We start from the raw sequence: 17,962 nt of genomic DNA on the forward strand, positions 1-17,962 counted from the left end.
TGGATAGACTCACTTCTCTGCACCAGACACACAGGGTATGGATGTGGACAAGTTACCCCAGCACATTCCCACTCTCTCCCTGCAGGTCCTGTGAGGCATTAACCTCCTCTCTGCTCTCTGCTGTGGACCCAGGGCCCAGCTCAGGGCCGCCATCAACACTCCCTGCGACCCTGCCCTTGTGACATATATACAAGTATATAATTCTGTGTCCAGCCCCCATCTGTGTCCACCTATGTCCCTTTGTCTCTCCCTTCAACCATCTGTAAATATCTATTTAATTAAAACACTTTAACAGTAAGTGTAATGCTGCAGGTATATTTAAATTATGTTGTCTTTAGTGTGTGTGTGGTGTAGATATTTGGGAGCAACTGGTCTGCTCACAGGACAGTGTGGTTGTCCCTCAATCCTTAGGAGGCAATTCAAGGAGGGCAGTAGGCCTCAGTGGGAGTCACTTCAAAGGAAAAATCTGCTCAGCACAGCCAAGGTGGGTCCACACTGTCTTGTATCTTCTGAGCACTGATTCTGCTTTCCCCTGGGGAGCTCTGCTAAAATCCTGTGTATCCTTAAGGAGCATCAGGGTCAGAATAAAGAACAGTGATGATAGGATCCATGGGAGTGGGACAGGTTATGACTTTCATTACCTGATCCTTTGCCTACAACAGCCTTCCCTGTGCTATATTATAACCTATGCTCAGCCACGTGGGAGCGGAGTCCTCACTGAGGTTTTGAGCATATTAAAGGTGTCATGCCCAGCAGAATCCCAAGGAGACATGCTCGCTTTGCTGAATGAGGGAAAATAGGGCAGGTCTGAAAATGTATTTGAAACAGGGACTCTCCTGGAGCTGTCCCCACAGCAGGTCATCATACATAGGCACCTTCCTCAGCTGCCAGGCCCTTTACACCTGATAACTTTCCCGAGGGTGTGTCTTTGGAGAATCATCTCCTAACTCTGGGTGATGGAAGAAGGATAATAATGAGCCATATTGTGTTTCCTTAGCATCCTGGGACATGGGGTTACTTTGTGGTAAGTGTAGCTCTTCAAAATCAGAGCCACCCTCTGACTTTGGGCCCCTGTGTTTCTAGAAGCGCCCAAGGGTCCAGGCCTCTCAATAAGTAGGTAAGATCAAAGTCAGAGCAAGTGTGGGGTGAATGCCGTTTCCCTCTGGGGAGACACGCCTCTACCTTTACAGGAGGAATGGCTGTGGAGGGCGGGTACAGTGCCATTTTTGGATCACCTGTGTCCCCAGTGGCCCTTTGCAAGCGGCCATATTTGTTTCGGCAACCTCCTTTCAATTAGCCATGTCCAGGGCAAATATAATATCTTGACAAAGAATGTTCCAATTCAATGTAAATAGACTTTCTCTACAAAGCCACAGGATGCAATGAAATTATTTAATCTAGAAAGAAGTCATTGACCTGGAAGAAAATTGGTGTGCATTAAAGTGACCATCTCCTTCCCCGACAACTCGGTAAGCTCCTACTTATTGTGCAGGCAGCACTGTCCACCTGGGCTGCTGGCTGTGAAGCTGTTTGTTATTTCAGGAGCGCCTGTCCTGTCCCCCTGCCCTGCACTGACCCATGAGCATTGTGCTCAGGGATGAAGATGGCAACACCAACAGCAGCTAGGCATTGGGATTCCTTGAGAGGCACTTTACAAAGGCAGATTTCCAGGCTCTGGCTCCTCAGTAGATCTGAGGAGTAGCCCAGGCATCTGCATTTTCCTGTGCAGGCAGGCCTGTGGAACAGTGTTTGGGCACGATCAAGTAGTGGTGTGGACACTTTTGTCGTGCAGTCTCTTGCAGGGATCCAGGCTCAGCCACTCATTCCTGTGGGCTCCCTGACCATGAATCTTGCAGCCTCGGTTTACTTTTCTAGAAAAGGAATACATCATATATGGCTTGTGTAAACCCTGGGCAGCTTGTGGGGATCAAGGGTGATGATATGAGTAACACGAGAAAACAGCTAATATTTATTAACTATTGACCATGTTCTGGGCACCAGATGAAGCACTTTGCCTGCATAACTCAGTCTTTATAAAAAAAAAAGTTGTATGTGGGAGTTACTTTCATCTCTGTGACTTCTGTTTTAAAGATGAGTGAACTGAGACCCAGGGGGTTAGGCAATTTGTCTAAAGTCACTGAGCTTAGGACATGAGTTCAGGCATGAGAGCAGGGCCCAGGCTCCTCTCCAGTTTCACCCGTGAAACCTGGTAAGTGCTGGGCTCAAGTGACAGTAGTGCAGGATCCACCTTTCCTGCCGCATCCCCCTCTGAAAGCATCAGGATGTGAGATCTAAGCCCAAGGGACCTGACGGGGGGAGGCTTGAACATGGCTGGCCAGTGCCCTTCTGCAGGAGAATAAGGAGCAGATGGTCCTCATCTGACCCTCCCTTCCCTGCCTGCTGTCAGGGATGTGGAAGTTTGCACTAGTTTCTTCTGACGAGCAGGAAGGAAAACACAATGACAGTAACAAGTCCAGCTGGGGCACAGGCTGCCATCTTGAATTGCCAAGGCCAGAAGCCAAAATATTGAGGAGAATTCTTAAAACAGCTCTTTACAGTTGTATATTTGACAAGGAGAAGAGGATGCTACCATTTATTGAGCACCAACTCTATGCAAAACCCTTTTGAACTGTCATTTCTTTTAAGCCTCAAAGAGACCCTGTGAAGCAGGGTTTCTTTCTGAGCCCATTCTACAAGTGAGAATCCTGGGTCTCAGAAGGGCTAATTAAGGTCTTCAGGGGCCAGCAAGCAATGGACAGGGGATCTTATTCAGAGGGGCCTAACTCCAAAGTGTTGCCCTTCCTGTGCCACAGCGCCCCACACAGGGAACTTCCCCTCCATCACCATGGCCGGCTTTGACAAGGCTGTTACCTCACAACCAACACCTGGATATTCTTTCCGTACAACTTCAGATCTTGAAGATGAAGCTCTCTGTCTCATGACAGGACCAGGGCATCCTAAAGCAAGTAGGAAGGTTAAGAAGACTGAGTTAAATGAGTTTCAACCTCATGCTAAGGGTGTGCCCATTTCAATTATCAGCCAGGGCAAGATGGAAAGTCATAATTAACCGACAACTACTTAGTACCAAGAACTTGCTCATAAATGACATGAGTAAAGGGTCATCACCACCTTGCCAGATTGGGTTGTATTACCCCATTACAGATGCAGAACCTCAAGGTCAATGAAGAGGAATGAAAGAGGGAGGTGGGAGTGCTATTCCCCCCTGTCCTCCCCCCCCCCCGCAGCCTGGGCCTGCCCCTTCCTTGCCCAAATCCTCTCCCACCTGCTGACTGATAGGCTCGTTCCACCTGCTCAGGTTTATCCTTTCAGCATTAGGCCAGTAATTGCCATTAACATGCAAATTCTGTAGGAAAGGCTGACACTTAAAGCCTTATCAGGTGTTTCCACTTTGGAGCTAGGATGGATCAATGAAAGTAAAGTATGGTTAGTTTTGATTCAAGAAGACAAGGGGGTTGGAGAAGGGAAGAGGGAGTGCCAGGCTAGAAGGTAAAAAGACCCAAAATGGGAACTTGGGAGTCAACATAGCTTTAGATATGACACTAAAACATAAGCAACAACAGAAAAAAGAAATCAACTTTACCAAAATTAAATGATTTTTTTGCTTCAAAGGACATTCTCAAGAAAGTAATGGACACCGCACAGAATGAGCGAATATTTTTTAGAAATCATATTTCTGAAGAGTCTTTCACCTAGAATACATAATTGCTAATACACATTGCTCCAAAGAAGATATACAAATGGCCAAAAAGCATATGAAAGAATCTCAGTATCAGGGAAGCAGAATCCAAAACCACAAGGAGATGCCACTTCAGAACTAAGAGGATGACTGTCATCAAAAGACAGATGATAACAGGTGTAGGCTATAATTTAGAGATAAATTGGAACCCACATAGTCTTCTAGTGGAAATATGTAAATGGTGCAGGCACTTTGGATAAAGGCAGTTTCTAAAAAGGCTAACCATAGAGTTTCCTTATAACGCAGCCATGACAATCTCAGGCATATAGCTGTGAGAAATGAAAATATAGATCTCCCCAAAACTGGTATACAGATGTTCACAGCAAAATTATTCCTAATTGAAAAACAATGAATACAAATTATGAGGACACCAGTTCACACACATGTCTATACTAAGTGCGCAGCCCCGCCCCTGGACCACAGGAGCCAATCGGCGCGCTCGCTGCCAGGGCCCTCTCCGAGCCCTCCTAGGCCGGGCCCCTCCCTCCGCCATATTTCCGTCAGCTCCTCAGGCAGGCGAGCGGCTGCTGGCAGTTGGTCCGAGCGTCAGGCGGTTTCGCCGCTCCGCAGCTCTCCTGAGGCGGCGGCTGCAGCGGCTGCGGCCGCGCGGTCCCTCCGGGAGGCGCAGCGTGGGCCGAGCCGCGGCCGCGAAGTATTGGGCGGCGGCGGCGGGCGCGGCCCCGAGCTGGTCGCCGTGGGGCCGCGCTCCAGCAACCTCATGGGCGAGGGCTCCTCGGGCGTGATGTGGTGAGTGTCCGCGCCCCGCGTGCTCCCCGCGCTCGCCCCGCTTCCCCCCGGTCTAGGCCGCCTCAGACGCAACGTCGGCCCCGACCCGCGACCCCGACCCCGACCCCGAGCCAGGCCGGACCGCAGCCGGGCTGCCCCGCGGTCCGCGCGCCGGGGGTCTCGTGCGGGGCCGGGCCGCTCGGGCTGGGGCGTTACTCGCGGCGCTTCCCGGGCGGCCCTCGCTGGGCGCGCGGAGTGGGGGAGGGGCTCGGGGGGCGGAGGCCGGGACCGGGGACGCCAGCACCGGGGACCCCGGGACCTCGGACGGGAACGGCCCCCAGCCCCAGGGTGCTCGCCTCGCCGCTTTCCCTTGCCGTCCCCATAGTGAAGCCGCGAAATACTTCAAATGCTTGAGGAGGCGGCCGTGGTCTGGAAAGCGGTTCGCAGGTGCGGGTGTGCACAACCCAGAAATCATCGTCCGGTTTCCGCCCCCTCGCCTGTGTTTTCCGCGAATTGCATTGGTTCAGCACCTTCCGTAGTGCCCGTGGTGGTCCCCTGTGCAGGCTTCCTAAATTATGTAGTGGCACCAGTGCTGGTGTGGAATGCTTCAATCCTGAAGTATTTTAAATGGTTTAGGCATGGTACTGTTCGCCTTTCAGGAAGGGTAAGTCAGCATCGCTGTCTTGATTTATTTAAGGAGTCTATTGGAGTTGGGCCTAATTTGACTTTTCCCTCCTTTTAACCTGCATGAGCTCTAACATAAAGGTATCCTGAGGTTTTAGCACGATGACTGTGTACTTTTCCTGTTAATGCTCTAGTGGTCAGTGTGTATGCAGCCCTGATGGAGTTCTTGCACAACCACATGCAGGCTCCCTTGTCTGGCTCCAGATCCCTCAGAAATGTTCGTGGTTTGGGGGTGACGGTGTTGTTGTTTTTTTTTATTACAACTAACTGTTGTGATATTTTGTGCTGATGGAGAATTGTGGAGGTGTGGACTCCCTTACACCTAAACCTTCATGTGAGCGTATCTTTTGTGTTGAAGGAAGGAAACAGACTATTTATGAACACATCGTGTCAGGTACTGTGCTAGATACCTTGTCTCCTGTTACCTGAACAGCTCCCTGCAGAGAGGGGAGGGCAGTGCTATCTCTCTTTCTCAAATGAGAAAGTATTTTGAGATGAAGCCAGTTCCTAAGATCACACAACTAAAGAGATTGGAGATTGTAGAGTGAGATCCTGTTTCAGTTGTCAGAGCTCTTTTCATTAGGCCCTGTTTTCCTTAATTAGTGTTATTAATAATTTTGGAATTTTAGCATATTTTACTCTTACAAGCAAATTTGTTTCAGAAACATTTAAATTTGGTCATAATTTTAGAAATATAGGGAATGTTTTACTTCATATGCTAGCTAGGTACAAAGACTAGTGAAAATTCTTTTTAAAAAATACTTGAATATTTTCATTCTCTTCGTGAACAGAGTGCTTCACAGTACACAGTTGGGAAGATTCACGTGAACTCAGCAGGTTAAGAGCCATAAGAGGAATTAAATTAGGTCAGGCCTAAAAGAAATAAGGTCCTAGAAGGTAACGGAAAGACAGTACTGCCCACAGCATCTCTTATCTGGCATAGGTCTGATTGTTGTGCACCTGCGTGGGGCTATGTGTGTCTGGCTTCACAAACCTTCGTCCTGGGTGTTGATGTATGACTGGGAGTTTGCCCTGAGAAGTGCACTCCAGGTAGAGGAGAATGCACATGCCAAGGCCCAGAAGTCTAAACATGGCACCTCTGGTCAGGAAAACCAGGAGTTGTCTGGGAAGGGAGGGTGGAGGTGAGTGTCTTTGGGGAGAAAGCTGGAGTGGAGGCAGCTGGGATAGGTGGGGTCGAGTTCTGAAGGGCTTTGTTTTCTAAGGAGTCGGGACTTGATTTGGCAGGGAAAGTCACTGAAGGATGCCCTTTTTCTGCTGGGCCCTCATAAAATTTTGTGTTTCCCTTTGTCTCTCTTTGACTTTCTACCTGCTGTTCTTGTCTCTTCTTTCTACTTATTTAGGGGTGCTCAGTGGGTGTGATTTTCATCCAGGCTCCAGGGGCATTTTGATATGTGTGTGGGTTTTGTTTTGCTTGTTGTTGTTACATTGACTGGAGATGTTATTGTCCTTCAGTGTGTATGTGGTGGAGGCGGACGTGCCAAATGACCTGCCTACATTGTGTGCTCAGCACATTCAGTCCCTGCACCGGAGGAGCATCCTGCTAAGATGCCAGTGGTGTCTCCCTCCAGCTCATCCCCAAGAAAGGCTGGGCCCTAGTCAGGTCCTGCCTCCCTCTGAGATACATCTCCTCCATGAACTTGTCCTTATTCCTCTCAGCTCTAGCACTTCCCCCATCCCTCCCTGGGGCTTTACTGGGTGTTGGTACCACCTGTTTGAAAGGCAGGACCAGCAGTGCTATAAGTCTTCAACAGAGGCTCCAGACCAGATTCCTAGTTGTGCTGGTTTAACTATTAATTTGACTTTTTATAAAGAATTCTTTTGTTTGGTTTTTGGAGCTCAAAGATGTGAGGAGACTATCTTACATGAGCAACAGAAAATCTAGAGTTTCTGAACAGTTTTGAGGGCAAGTAAAATGCAAACAAAATTCATTTTGATATTAGTAACATCTCAAATAATGTGCTCCTGGTGGTTAGCTATAATTTATATGCCTTTCTGGTGAATTTAATTTGTATGTTCTCAATTCTCAAGTATTAATAAAATATTCTTATGAAAAGCATCCCAATTGAGTTCTCCAGGAACTATGTATAGTTTATTCCTCACCTTGCTCACAGTAATGCACCTACTAAGTAAAAAACAAGTGATTCCCCAAAAAACATCTTGAGCTACCCCATCACGCCTCCAGCCTGCTCTGCCCACCCACCTACCTGACCCTAAGATGCTCTTTCTTCCTTTTTGTTTCTTTTTTTCTCTTTCACTTCTCAGGGCTCCCATACACTGGAAAGCCAACAGGATAGATATTCTCCAACGTGTCTCTCAGATGCGCAGTCTTAGGGTAGGCTCTGGGCTCTGAACCCATCCGTGGCTGGTAGGAGCTGGGGTGGGGTGTAGGGGTGAGGTCTGCGTGGACTTCACCATGACCAGCTGGCTAACATTAGTTGCATGCTTGCCTTAGGTGCTGTGGTTTCAAAGTCATTTTCATCCTCATCTTTGAGGTATTATTTTTTTCACTTTACAGATAAGGAAACCAGGTCTCAGGTAACTTGTCCAGGGTTCACAGCCAGTAAATGTAGAGCAGAACTGAGATTTGTCTAGACCTCAAAACCTGTCATTATTCTTTTTTCCTAAACTAGTATAGACTTTCCTCTGTTACAGCGAGTTACCTGGAAACATGCTTCCTCCAGCCTGGGTTCCTGAATGTGTTGGCCCCAAAGTATAACATGATGATTTTCATGGCCAGCTTTGGCCTTTTGTGGAGATGGAAGAAGGAGGAACCAGAAACTTGGAAGAGGTCAGAAAGGTAGGGTCAAAGCAGCTTCATTTTTATCAGAGCGGTGTTTATCAGTGTTGATCCTTCTCACTCCTCCTACATACCTTCACCAGTTTCTTGGTTTTCATTCATTTAGTAATGTTACTGAGCATGTACCTGACCTGTGTGCTAAGCAGTAGGATCAAAGTGGTTTTTACGCTTTGGTGCTTACAGTCTAACAGGAAACTAATCACATTTCCTGACTATGATGAGGTGCAGAGTGCTACCTTTTAAACCCATAAAAAGTGGATCCAAGGTTTGAGGAGTAGTCCCGGAGGGTTTCCTGCAGGAAGTGCTGTTAAGCTGGGACCTGGAGAATGGCTTGGAGATAGCTGAGTGAAAGATGGGGAAGGGTGCTAAAACATTTCAGGCACTACTTGTAGCAAATGGGTTGTAGAAATTGGGGAGTTTGTCATTAATATCCAGGGATATTTCTCATGGTGTTGCACAGACAGGAAGAGCAGTTAAAGCTTCAGATATGGATGTAATCAGGAACTAAAACTAGACCAAGGTAGCTTCTCCCCTCCCTCTTTACATTAACAAAATCTTCTTGCACCCTGTGTCTCTGCACAGCTGATTTTTTGATTCTTGTCTTTTGACTTTTACCACGTCCCCATGCACTTGGCAGACCCTAGCTTCCCAGAGGTATGTGCCTTCAGAGCACTCTGACTCCCGGGGAAGATAATCTGCTCCAGCTTGAGCTAGTGTCCACCACTGGTCATGGCACCTGAGGCCCAGGTGGAGTCATTTGATGAGGCTGAACCTCTTTAAGGTGTTACATTGAGATAAGGGTGTGCTTCTCAATAAGTCTGACACACGCCCCCCCCTCTATGCCTGCACTAGCCCTTTCCATCCCTGCCTTGTGGTTAGCCTGACCTCCCAAGTAAGGGAGATGCAGATAGCTACTTCCACCCAAAGTTGAGCAGTCCAGTCATATTAGGAGGTTGGAAAAAATCCAGTGTATCTCCTCTGGTTCCTGATAATTCTTTGCAAGTATTTGCTTCTAAACAGTGACAAGTGCTGAATAAGAGGACTGTTATGGGTAGCATCACCCCCACAACTGTACAAACAGCTCTGATCTCTCTGAGATCCCTAGAGTTACATGTGTGGAAGGAAGATGAATGTGGTTTCTTGAATCTTAGGACTCTTACAAACTGACTTCATGACATTGACAAGTACAGTGCTAATGGGTGAGGTGATGTCTCAAGTCCAGACAAAAGGATCATGTTTCCTAAAAGGGGATTATATAAATTACTTTTCTCTCTCCATTGCACATCTTTCATCTTCTCTTAGTAGATTCCCCTCCCACAACTGTAAAATTGTATGTCATGTAGTAAGCTGTGAGGGTGTTATCAGGAGATATGTGAACTTTTAAATGTGATCTTTGCCTCCATTTCAAAGGAATTTGATTTGGAGTGTTCTTCTATACTATATGTAAAACCTTTGCCTTGCAAAGCAACATTTACCATTCCATGCTGGGAAGGTCCTGAGATAAAGATGCTTAGGAATCTTGGTGTTAGAGACACCACTTAGAACCACTGATATTCTAACAGCTGGAATGTTCACACATCAGAGATAAGCATGAGAACCCTATGAAGAAATTAATAGAAACTGAAGGATCCAAAATCTTACAAAATTGCTTTATTTCTGAGATTTACAGATAGCTTTTTCCACTTCTTCTTGTCTCACCCACATTATTCAGCTTTACTTATCATTCTAAAGTGGAAATTTGTTTAAAAAGATTTTTTTCCATACATGAATGAAAAAGAAAATAAATCTAGATATGATAATTGCCCTATACTGTCAGCTTCCCCTCCTGGCCCCAAGTTGGAAAATACCTACATTAATATGGTTATTCTTATATGGATGGATGTTACTAGTTTTGATATTAATGAGCCCTCTGGATCAGAGCTGGTGTGTTTTTGGTCCCCATTGGGATTGTTGGCTTATTTTAATGGATATTCCGTGAAGAGACAGTTTGGTATTACAACAAGGTCACACTCAGACTGGGGTTCAGTCTATTGACAGTGCTTTTGCCCACCCCAACCCCCATTTCCTGTTCAACACATCATCCCCTAGTTCCTCTCTGACAATATCATAGACAGTAGGATTTATCTGTCCTTAGTCCTTACATAGCCTTCTTACTCAGGGATATAATGCTAGAAATTAAAACTGTTCTATGATCAGATCATATTAACCAGGTATATTTTAAACAACAAAAAAATTCTTATCTAGATTCTGAATATTAGTGCAGTCTAATTTTTTTGAAAACTGGCTCAGACAGAATGGTAAATATAATATTTTGCAGAGAATAAATCCACACAATGATGTTTGATTTATCCTTCCATGTTTAGATAATCACAAATACAGTTTTACAAACTATCCCTTTATTTGCTCTAATTGCCAATTAAATCCTCAAACCACAAGGAATACTGAAAAATTTAAAGATAAGTTGAAACTCCAGGTATCATTAAAAGTGTAAAACTAGTGATTGTTGGAGGACTGTGAAGACACCATCCAGAAAAGAAAAACATAGACCAAGGAAAATTTAAAACATTTCTTTACTTTGTAGAGTCTCAAGTTGTTCCAGCTTCTATAATTCACCTCCTATTATTCTTTATATCCCCCACCTTCTAACTGAAAATATGACAATGAGGACAAGGTTTGGTTTGACCTGGATTGAAAACAATGTTTAGATAGACAAATGTTACAAAAATAATTTTGTTCATTTCTGGGAAGTTGGGATTCAGTGAACATGCATGAAAATTTCTATGACATTTGCTTTGACTTGATTTGATCAAGACAGGTAAGGGACAATTTAGGCAGAACAGATTTCCAGATAGCTACCATATACCCCAGTGTTTCCTGCAAATGCACTTTGGGAGTTTAGTCTTCTTTCTTGGCTTTTGATGGGAAACCAGAGGCCACCAAAAATAAGTCAGTCCTGCTGCAGCAGCCCAGCTGGGGTACCCAGGGAGAGAAGCAGCCTTCCAAGCCAGTGGTTGCCATGGCAACAGCTTTTCCACCATGGAGCTCTTATCTCTCCCTTCTTGTTCTGCTCTAGAAGTAATCAGGGGATCCACTTTACAGATTCTTTTATAGAGAGGCAGGCCAGGTTAGAGATATCACACAAACTACCTAGTGTTCCTTTTTTCCCCTGAAGAGGAAGAAGCGTATGTTTCCCTTTTCCAAAGAGCATGGAGGCAGGAACAACCAAAATATTCTTCAGACAAATATATCCTATGAAAAAAATTAAAATGTTGGCAGAGGCTTGAAGAATAGTTAAGAGAGGAAGGTGGCTTTCCCCCTCCCCATCTCCTTCCTTGAAAACCATCATTTCCAAAAGCCTGATGAAAGTCTAAATATAATCCAGCTTTTTTTCTTGACAGAAATGTTCTCTTACCCTTTATGCTCTGGCTTCAATGTACATGTCACATATAGGAAGTTCTAGTCTGGACTTCTACTTGGAATCATTAGCAACATGCAAATTGGGATTTTAGGAACCCATGGGAAATTGTCATATAATTTCTTTAAAAAACCCTGGCTGACTTTCAAATCTTGAAATTTTCTTCTATCCTGGAAACACTGGAAATCTGGGCCCATATTACCAGAAACAATGGAAATATAAACATAAGGATTATGCCAATAACCCTTATTCTCAACAGTGACCAATAGCTGTCCTTTGAGCACCAGCCCTGCCTTTACTTCCTAACTCTGGTCCTTTCAGCTCCTAATGAGGTTTGAGAGCCTGTGCTCTCTGCTCACTGGGTACATCCTGCACAGTGACCACAGTCTTGTAGGAAAACTATCACAGGGGCCTCAGGACTATATGTTTGGAGTTTTTCATCATTGATGCAGTGAAACAAGGATACTTAGAAACAGAAAGGTGAGGATATAATGGCAGATGGAATGCAACTGAAGGTGTCTTGGAGCAGATGTGACCAAGAAAATGATGTACATCCGCAGAAGACTTGTCTCAGCATCTCCCAGGGCTGGACTCAGAAGAAGCTGCCTGCTCCCATTAGCTGGTGTTGTTGGAGGACAACACTGTTGTATATAAGGTGAGCTGTTACCAACTGAGGGAGGCAGAGGCAGAACTTCCATCAGAATCTTAATTAGTCCTAGAACCTTGATTAGTCCCAGAATCAAGCTTTCACCCAGAATTTGGAGTGGTGAAGTGTGGCCATTATATTCCATTTGCTCCTCTTCTAGGTTTCAGGGTTCAAAGCTGCCATGTGACCTTTGCCTATGAAAAATTCTGGGTTATTAAAACAGGGCTTTTTCAGCCAGGAACACTGAGAACATAGGAGGCATCTTCACCTCATTCTGGAACAATAGGCTGTGACAACTATGTTTCCTTTTCCTCTCCTTTCCCCTCAGTGCAGAGAAAGCTGTTGATTTCTTGGAAGAGAATGACTACAAGAGGAGGAAGCCCTGTTCCCCCCTGAGGTGAATCTGGTGTGCCTGGACCAGGACAGTGGTAACTTGGAGGATCTCCTGCTGTCACTGAAACATTAGCAGCAGCTCCTCCAGTCTACCCTGGGGACAATGCCACTCTAGGGGGAGCAGCTTGGTTGCATGAGCATCACTTCTGAGAACTTAGTCCATGGCAAGTTAGAAAGGAAGACACTCCACACTGTAGATTTTCACCTTAGTATTGAGATGCTAGAGCCAAACAGCATCATAAGAGAAATAATTTACTGAGGGGACTGAGGAGAGAAAGAGAATGTTCACTGAGCATTGATGTAAAAGTAAATGCATGAATGCTATGTCCTGAGGTTACTTTCTTAAATTGGCTAATCCTGTGAACTACTGTCACTCCCCATCTCTCTTTCCTGCCAGCATGGGGCCTCAGAAGACTGGAGTAAATCCTAGGCTTACAACTTATACTGTATCCTGGAGAAACTCCCAACATCCCTGGTCTCCAGACTCTTCTCTAGACTGATTATAGTAAACTAGAACAACTCTAAGACCTGTGTCATTCTGTGGGTCAGTAATTCATCAATTAGGTTAACTGAATAATAGAAAAATAAAGATAAATAAAGCTAAACTTTCACTTAACGGTAAGAGATCATCACCAAGAGATTTGTTTCTATTTTAAATATTGTGTTGCAGCATTTGGAAACAGCATGGGCTTTGGATTCGGACATAATTAGTTAAAGTCCCAGCTGTGTGACATAACCTCTCTGGAACTTTTCTAAGCCTCTAATTGTCCTTAAGCAGAAGGGGTAGGGGCAAACTAACACTCATGATTATTGTAAAGAGTAATAGAAACACTGAATTTCAGTGACCAGTATAATACTAAGCACTAGTAGAGTTCTCAGCAAATGGTGAGGATGAGGAAGAAGATGATGATAATTTGAACCTAGGATTTTTGCATATTGTACAAGGGATTTTCAAAGTGAATATTAGTATATTACTATTGTCTTTATAAATTGATAGTATTGTAAAACACAGTTAAGTGTTTGATAAGGATACAAATGTGAACAATACTGCCTACTCATTATGCTATGTTTAATAATAGATTATGATTTAAATATTAAAATTATACTTTGAGGAGCACATAGAAATCATTGATATCATATGACAAGTGAATTACATGCTTTATTTTACCTAATTTTCACAAGTACATGAACAGGTAGATCCTGTCATCTTCACTTTACATCGGGTGAAAATGAAGTTCGCAAAGGTTAAATAATTTTCCAAAGATAACCTCTCTCTCAGGGATTAGAACTCAGAATTGAACTAGTATTGAAAGCAGGTCCTTCTGATTCAATAACCAACTGACCAGACTATTTTACAATCCATGAAGCCACCTTCTCAGGTAGTCAGATAGCTTGGTCTTATGCTCAGATCCTTTGTGCTCACTGTGATGTCTTTATTGTAGCTTAAGATCCACAGGTGTTGCTGCTGTGGAAAGAGATGTCCATGGAAATGGGGAATGGGACAGCTGTCCAAGCATTCACTTTGGAGGGGTTTCCTGCTGTCCAGCATCTGGAAAAAGTCTTCTTCCTGGTGCACCTGCTGGCATACCTGGCATCCACTGCAGGCAGTACACTCATAGGAACCATCACCTGTGCTGACTCCAGACTCCAGACACCCATGTACTTTTTCCTCAGCACTTTCTCTTTCATTGAGTGTTGTTTCACAAGTACTGTTATTCCTAAATTGTTGATCATCTTTCTTTTAGGCAAACAATTTCCTTTGATGCTTGTTTCATACAAGACTTTGTCTTTTTATTTCTGGGAGTAGCAGATTTCCTCCTCATAGTTGTGATATCTCTGGATCAGTACTTGGCCATTTTGCAAGCATTACCCAACCATCATGAACCTGAGGACTTGCTTCCTCTGGTCACCAGCTGCTTTGCTTTGGGCTTCAGTCTCATCACTGGTCCAGTGGTGAAGCTTTCCCAGTTATCCTTCTGTGGCCCCCATGTCATCCCTCACTTCTGTGACCTTAGCCTCATGGTCCATCTCTCCTGTCCTGACACCAAATCTATTGAAATGTTGCACTTTGTCCTTGATTTGTGTGTCCTTTTGACATCCCTCCTTATAAATATCATTTCATATAGCAACATAGTAATCACAGTTGTGCAACTCCTATCAGCCAAGGAGTGACAGAAGGCTGTCTCCACCTGCTCCTCTTACCTCATTGTCCTCTCTCTGATGTACAGCAGCTGTGTTTTTATATACATGAAACCAAAGGAAACAAACAGGCTGGGCTCCAACAGGAAGGCTGCCTTGTGAACACAGTGGTGACCCCGCTGCTGAACCCTGTCACCTATACTCTATGAAACAAGCAGGTCCACCAGGCTCTAAAGGAGATGATATTCAGGATGCAAATATCAAGATAAATCACATGACCTTGGAGTGTAAAGCTTTAAAAAACCATTTGTCTTCATTCCAGGCAATGTAGCAGTCCACAGGGTCGTAGTGGAAAGTCTGTGGCAGACCTCACTTGGTCTCTGTTTGCACCTCCCCAGCAAAGGAAGATCTGTTTTCTCAAGGCCATTTTTCACCTTGTTATGCTTGAGTATCTTCTTAAATATTCCACATACTGATGACAATTGACTTTAATAGCAAAATCCTTTACTACATTTTTAGTCTTCCCTGTGACATATACCATGTGCTTGAAGTTTCTGATATTTTATAATTTATACTCTCTATTTCACTACACACTGGTCATAAACATGATTCAACAGAATTAGCAACTATTTACCAAAAGGCATTTATATAATTAAATGGTGGAAAATTGTATATTGGGTTGTGATTATGAAGGAAATGATGGGCATAGTAACCAATGCTCAGGGTTACATTCCCTCCATATGTACTCCAAGGAAATAATGGTTATAGTACCTTTCATATTGGGACATATATGGTTTATATCAGATGTGCTCTTAGTTGCTATTTTTGAATAGCTCAGCTACACATGTATAAATCATTTCCACACTGAAAGAAATCAAACTGTATTAGCTCTCATACCATCCTCCAAGGAGCGGAAATATCCATAGCATCCCAGAGCAGATCAGTGCTTCTGATTTCTAAATAATTTATTCTAGCTCTGGCCCCCTCAGTTGCATAATGCATCCTTAATTTGGTTCTTATCCTAAAGCTGTTACTATAAAACATATATCTGTATCAGTGGAAACGACCTCAGAGTCTCCCATGGTGCTTTCCCCAGGTTGTCTCTCACTGAACTGATTTGAGTGAACAAATGTGAAAGGACTCTGTAAACAGTATGTGAACAAAATGACAGCTTCAAATTACAGAATGGACAGAGAGCAGATTCCTCAGATTGTGTGATGTTGATTGTAAAAGAGTATGAATGACAAATATGCTGCCTGGGTTGCCATGCCCCCACCAATGTCCTGGGCAGCATGAGGAGTCAGACATGTTGGACCACTGTATGGCTTCTCAGCTGGAGTGGAGCAGAAGTGAAGGCAGAAACCTCCTCCTTTCCTCTCCTCCCCTACCTCCATCCCCCTCCAAACCACAAATGGAACACATGAAGTTCAATGTCATTTTGAGTTTAATGTAATTCTTACTGTCCTTTGCATTCCCAGCCCCTTCCTTTATCTTTGATTTCAGTCCTGAGAATAAACCTCTTGTTCATGCTATTCAATTAGGTTCTCCCAGAGAAAGGATCTGGCTACAGGGATGACAGGAATGAGATGTCAGATAGTTTTCCAGGAGCTGAGGGAAAGAAAGGCTTTTCCTGCACATTCTTCAGCCAAGGAATTAAGGAAAGGATGTGGGTCATAGAGCTACAGCAATGCAAGGAGGAATTCCAAGACTTTCTCCAGGACTGGAGGAAAGGCCTGTTTTCCTTCAGTAGAAGCTGCCCTTTGCTTTCCACGGGGTGCCTGGATCACCTCATCAGAGGTTCTGTGCTGGGAAACCAATGCCAGTGACTGGCTTGCTTATTCTAAGATATACTGGGGAAAAAACCCTAATTTATTATTTCTTTATTTCTATTATTTTTAATTTTTATTTATTTGTATTTTATTTTTTACTTTATTATAAAACAAAAATATAATTATAATAAAGTATATATAAATACATTATATAATATAAATTATAACAATATAAACAAATAATTTTATGTATTACTATTAATAACATTATTATCTTTATTTATATTTTCATTTCTTTATTTCTTACTTCTATTATTCCTCATTGGGCAATGGCAAGAAATTTTGCCCTTAGAGCCTTTATTTCATCCATGAGAATCACCTTTTCCCTTTGGGAGAGATTCCCACCTCTCCCAGCAACTCTTGCTCTAAGTAACCATTTAGTTCCCAGTGACCTCAGCCTGAAGGTGTCCTGTGGCATCAGCATCCTGTTTGCCTGGTCATCATCAAAGCAGCAATGAAGAGCTGGAATGTAGGAACACACTTCCAGTGTCACACAGTCTGTTTCTGTGTTAGGAAGTTTGAGCACAGCCTCCTGCTGCCTACTGGGGACAGTAGCATCATTCTCCAGAATGAGGTACAACATGGATAGTACCCTGGGTCTGCCCCATAAAGTTTGAAAAAGAAATCCTGTGTCCTGCAACAGTGCAAATTTGTATTCAAGATAAAAATTGAAAACAGAGGCAAACCACCGATGACCTACCACTCTGCAGGTAGATGGTACCCTCCCCACAAACTTCAGCCTCTGCCAGATGCTTCCCAGAGACGTGCTTCTGCAGAGCATCTCTGTCCAGACCACGGTGAACTTGGAGAAAGCTGGAGGAGACACAGCTTCTCTCAGGCTTTCTCTCCAAGTGACATTACCAGTCACGAGCTGAGGGCAGCCCTCCCTCCCATTTCCCCAGTGTCTGCCAGTGTCCCTATCTTACCACATCATATTCTCTTCTCTGTGTTCTACTACTTTAAGTGGATTCCATTTTTTGTTTGTTTTTTAGTTCTTTTACCTACTAGAAACTTATATGTATATTATTAAGATCCTTCTGAGATTTTTTTTATATAAATCTTGACTATGTTTAGACAAAGCTTAGCTCATGGGAGACACGAATACAGATACATAAATAAATGGGAGGCTTCATACACCAGAATTCCTTGTCCAACTCCATCTCTGACCATTCCAGACCACCAAAGAGATCACCTAGTTTCCTTTTTGTGAGGAGAAATGACACCTGTGCATGTATATATTCAGGCTCTTCTGGGGGTCCTCATTGGATAGAGCAAAGCCAGAGTCTTGGTTTAAAAAATCAAAACTTTAAAGATTTCCAAAGGAAGTGGACTATAAAACAATTCAGTTTTCTACAAAATTACTCTATTGAGTTTATGCTGATCAGCTGAGTACAAATTCAGGAGAAAGAAACTAAGTTTCACTCTAAAGTTAAACAAACTTTTGTTCAGTTGGCTTGTTTTGCACTACTATTAACCAATCTAATAGGTACGTTTATTTAAATTTAAAATGCCTTTATTCATATATGATAAATCATACTGAGTAACAAAGATATTT

At 43.8% G+C, this 17,962-nt stretch overlaps 1 pseudogene; it reads left to right on the forward strand.

Moving 5' to 3' along the window:
- The first annotated feature begins 4,292 nt into the window (after positions 1–4,292).
- LOC140699133 (olfactory receptor 6C75-like) lies at positions 4,293–14,787 on the forward strand (annotated as a pseudogene).
- Positions 14,788–17,962: the final 3,175 nt, after the last annotated feature.

This window comes from Vicugna pacos, chromosome 11, assembly GCF_048564905.1.
Source record: "Vicugna pacos chromosome 11, VicPac4, whole genome shotgun sequence".
Lineage (NCBI taxonomy): Eukaryota > Metazoa > Chordata > Mammalia > Artiodactyla > Camelidae > Vicugna > Vicugna pacos.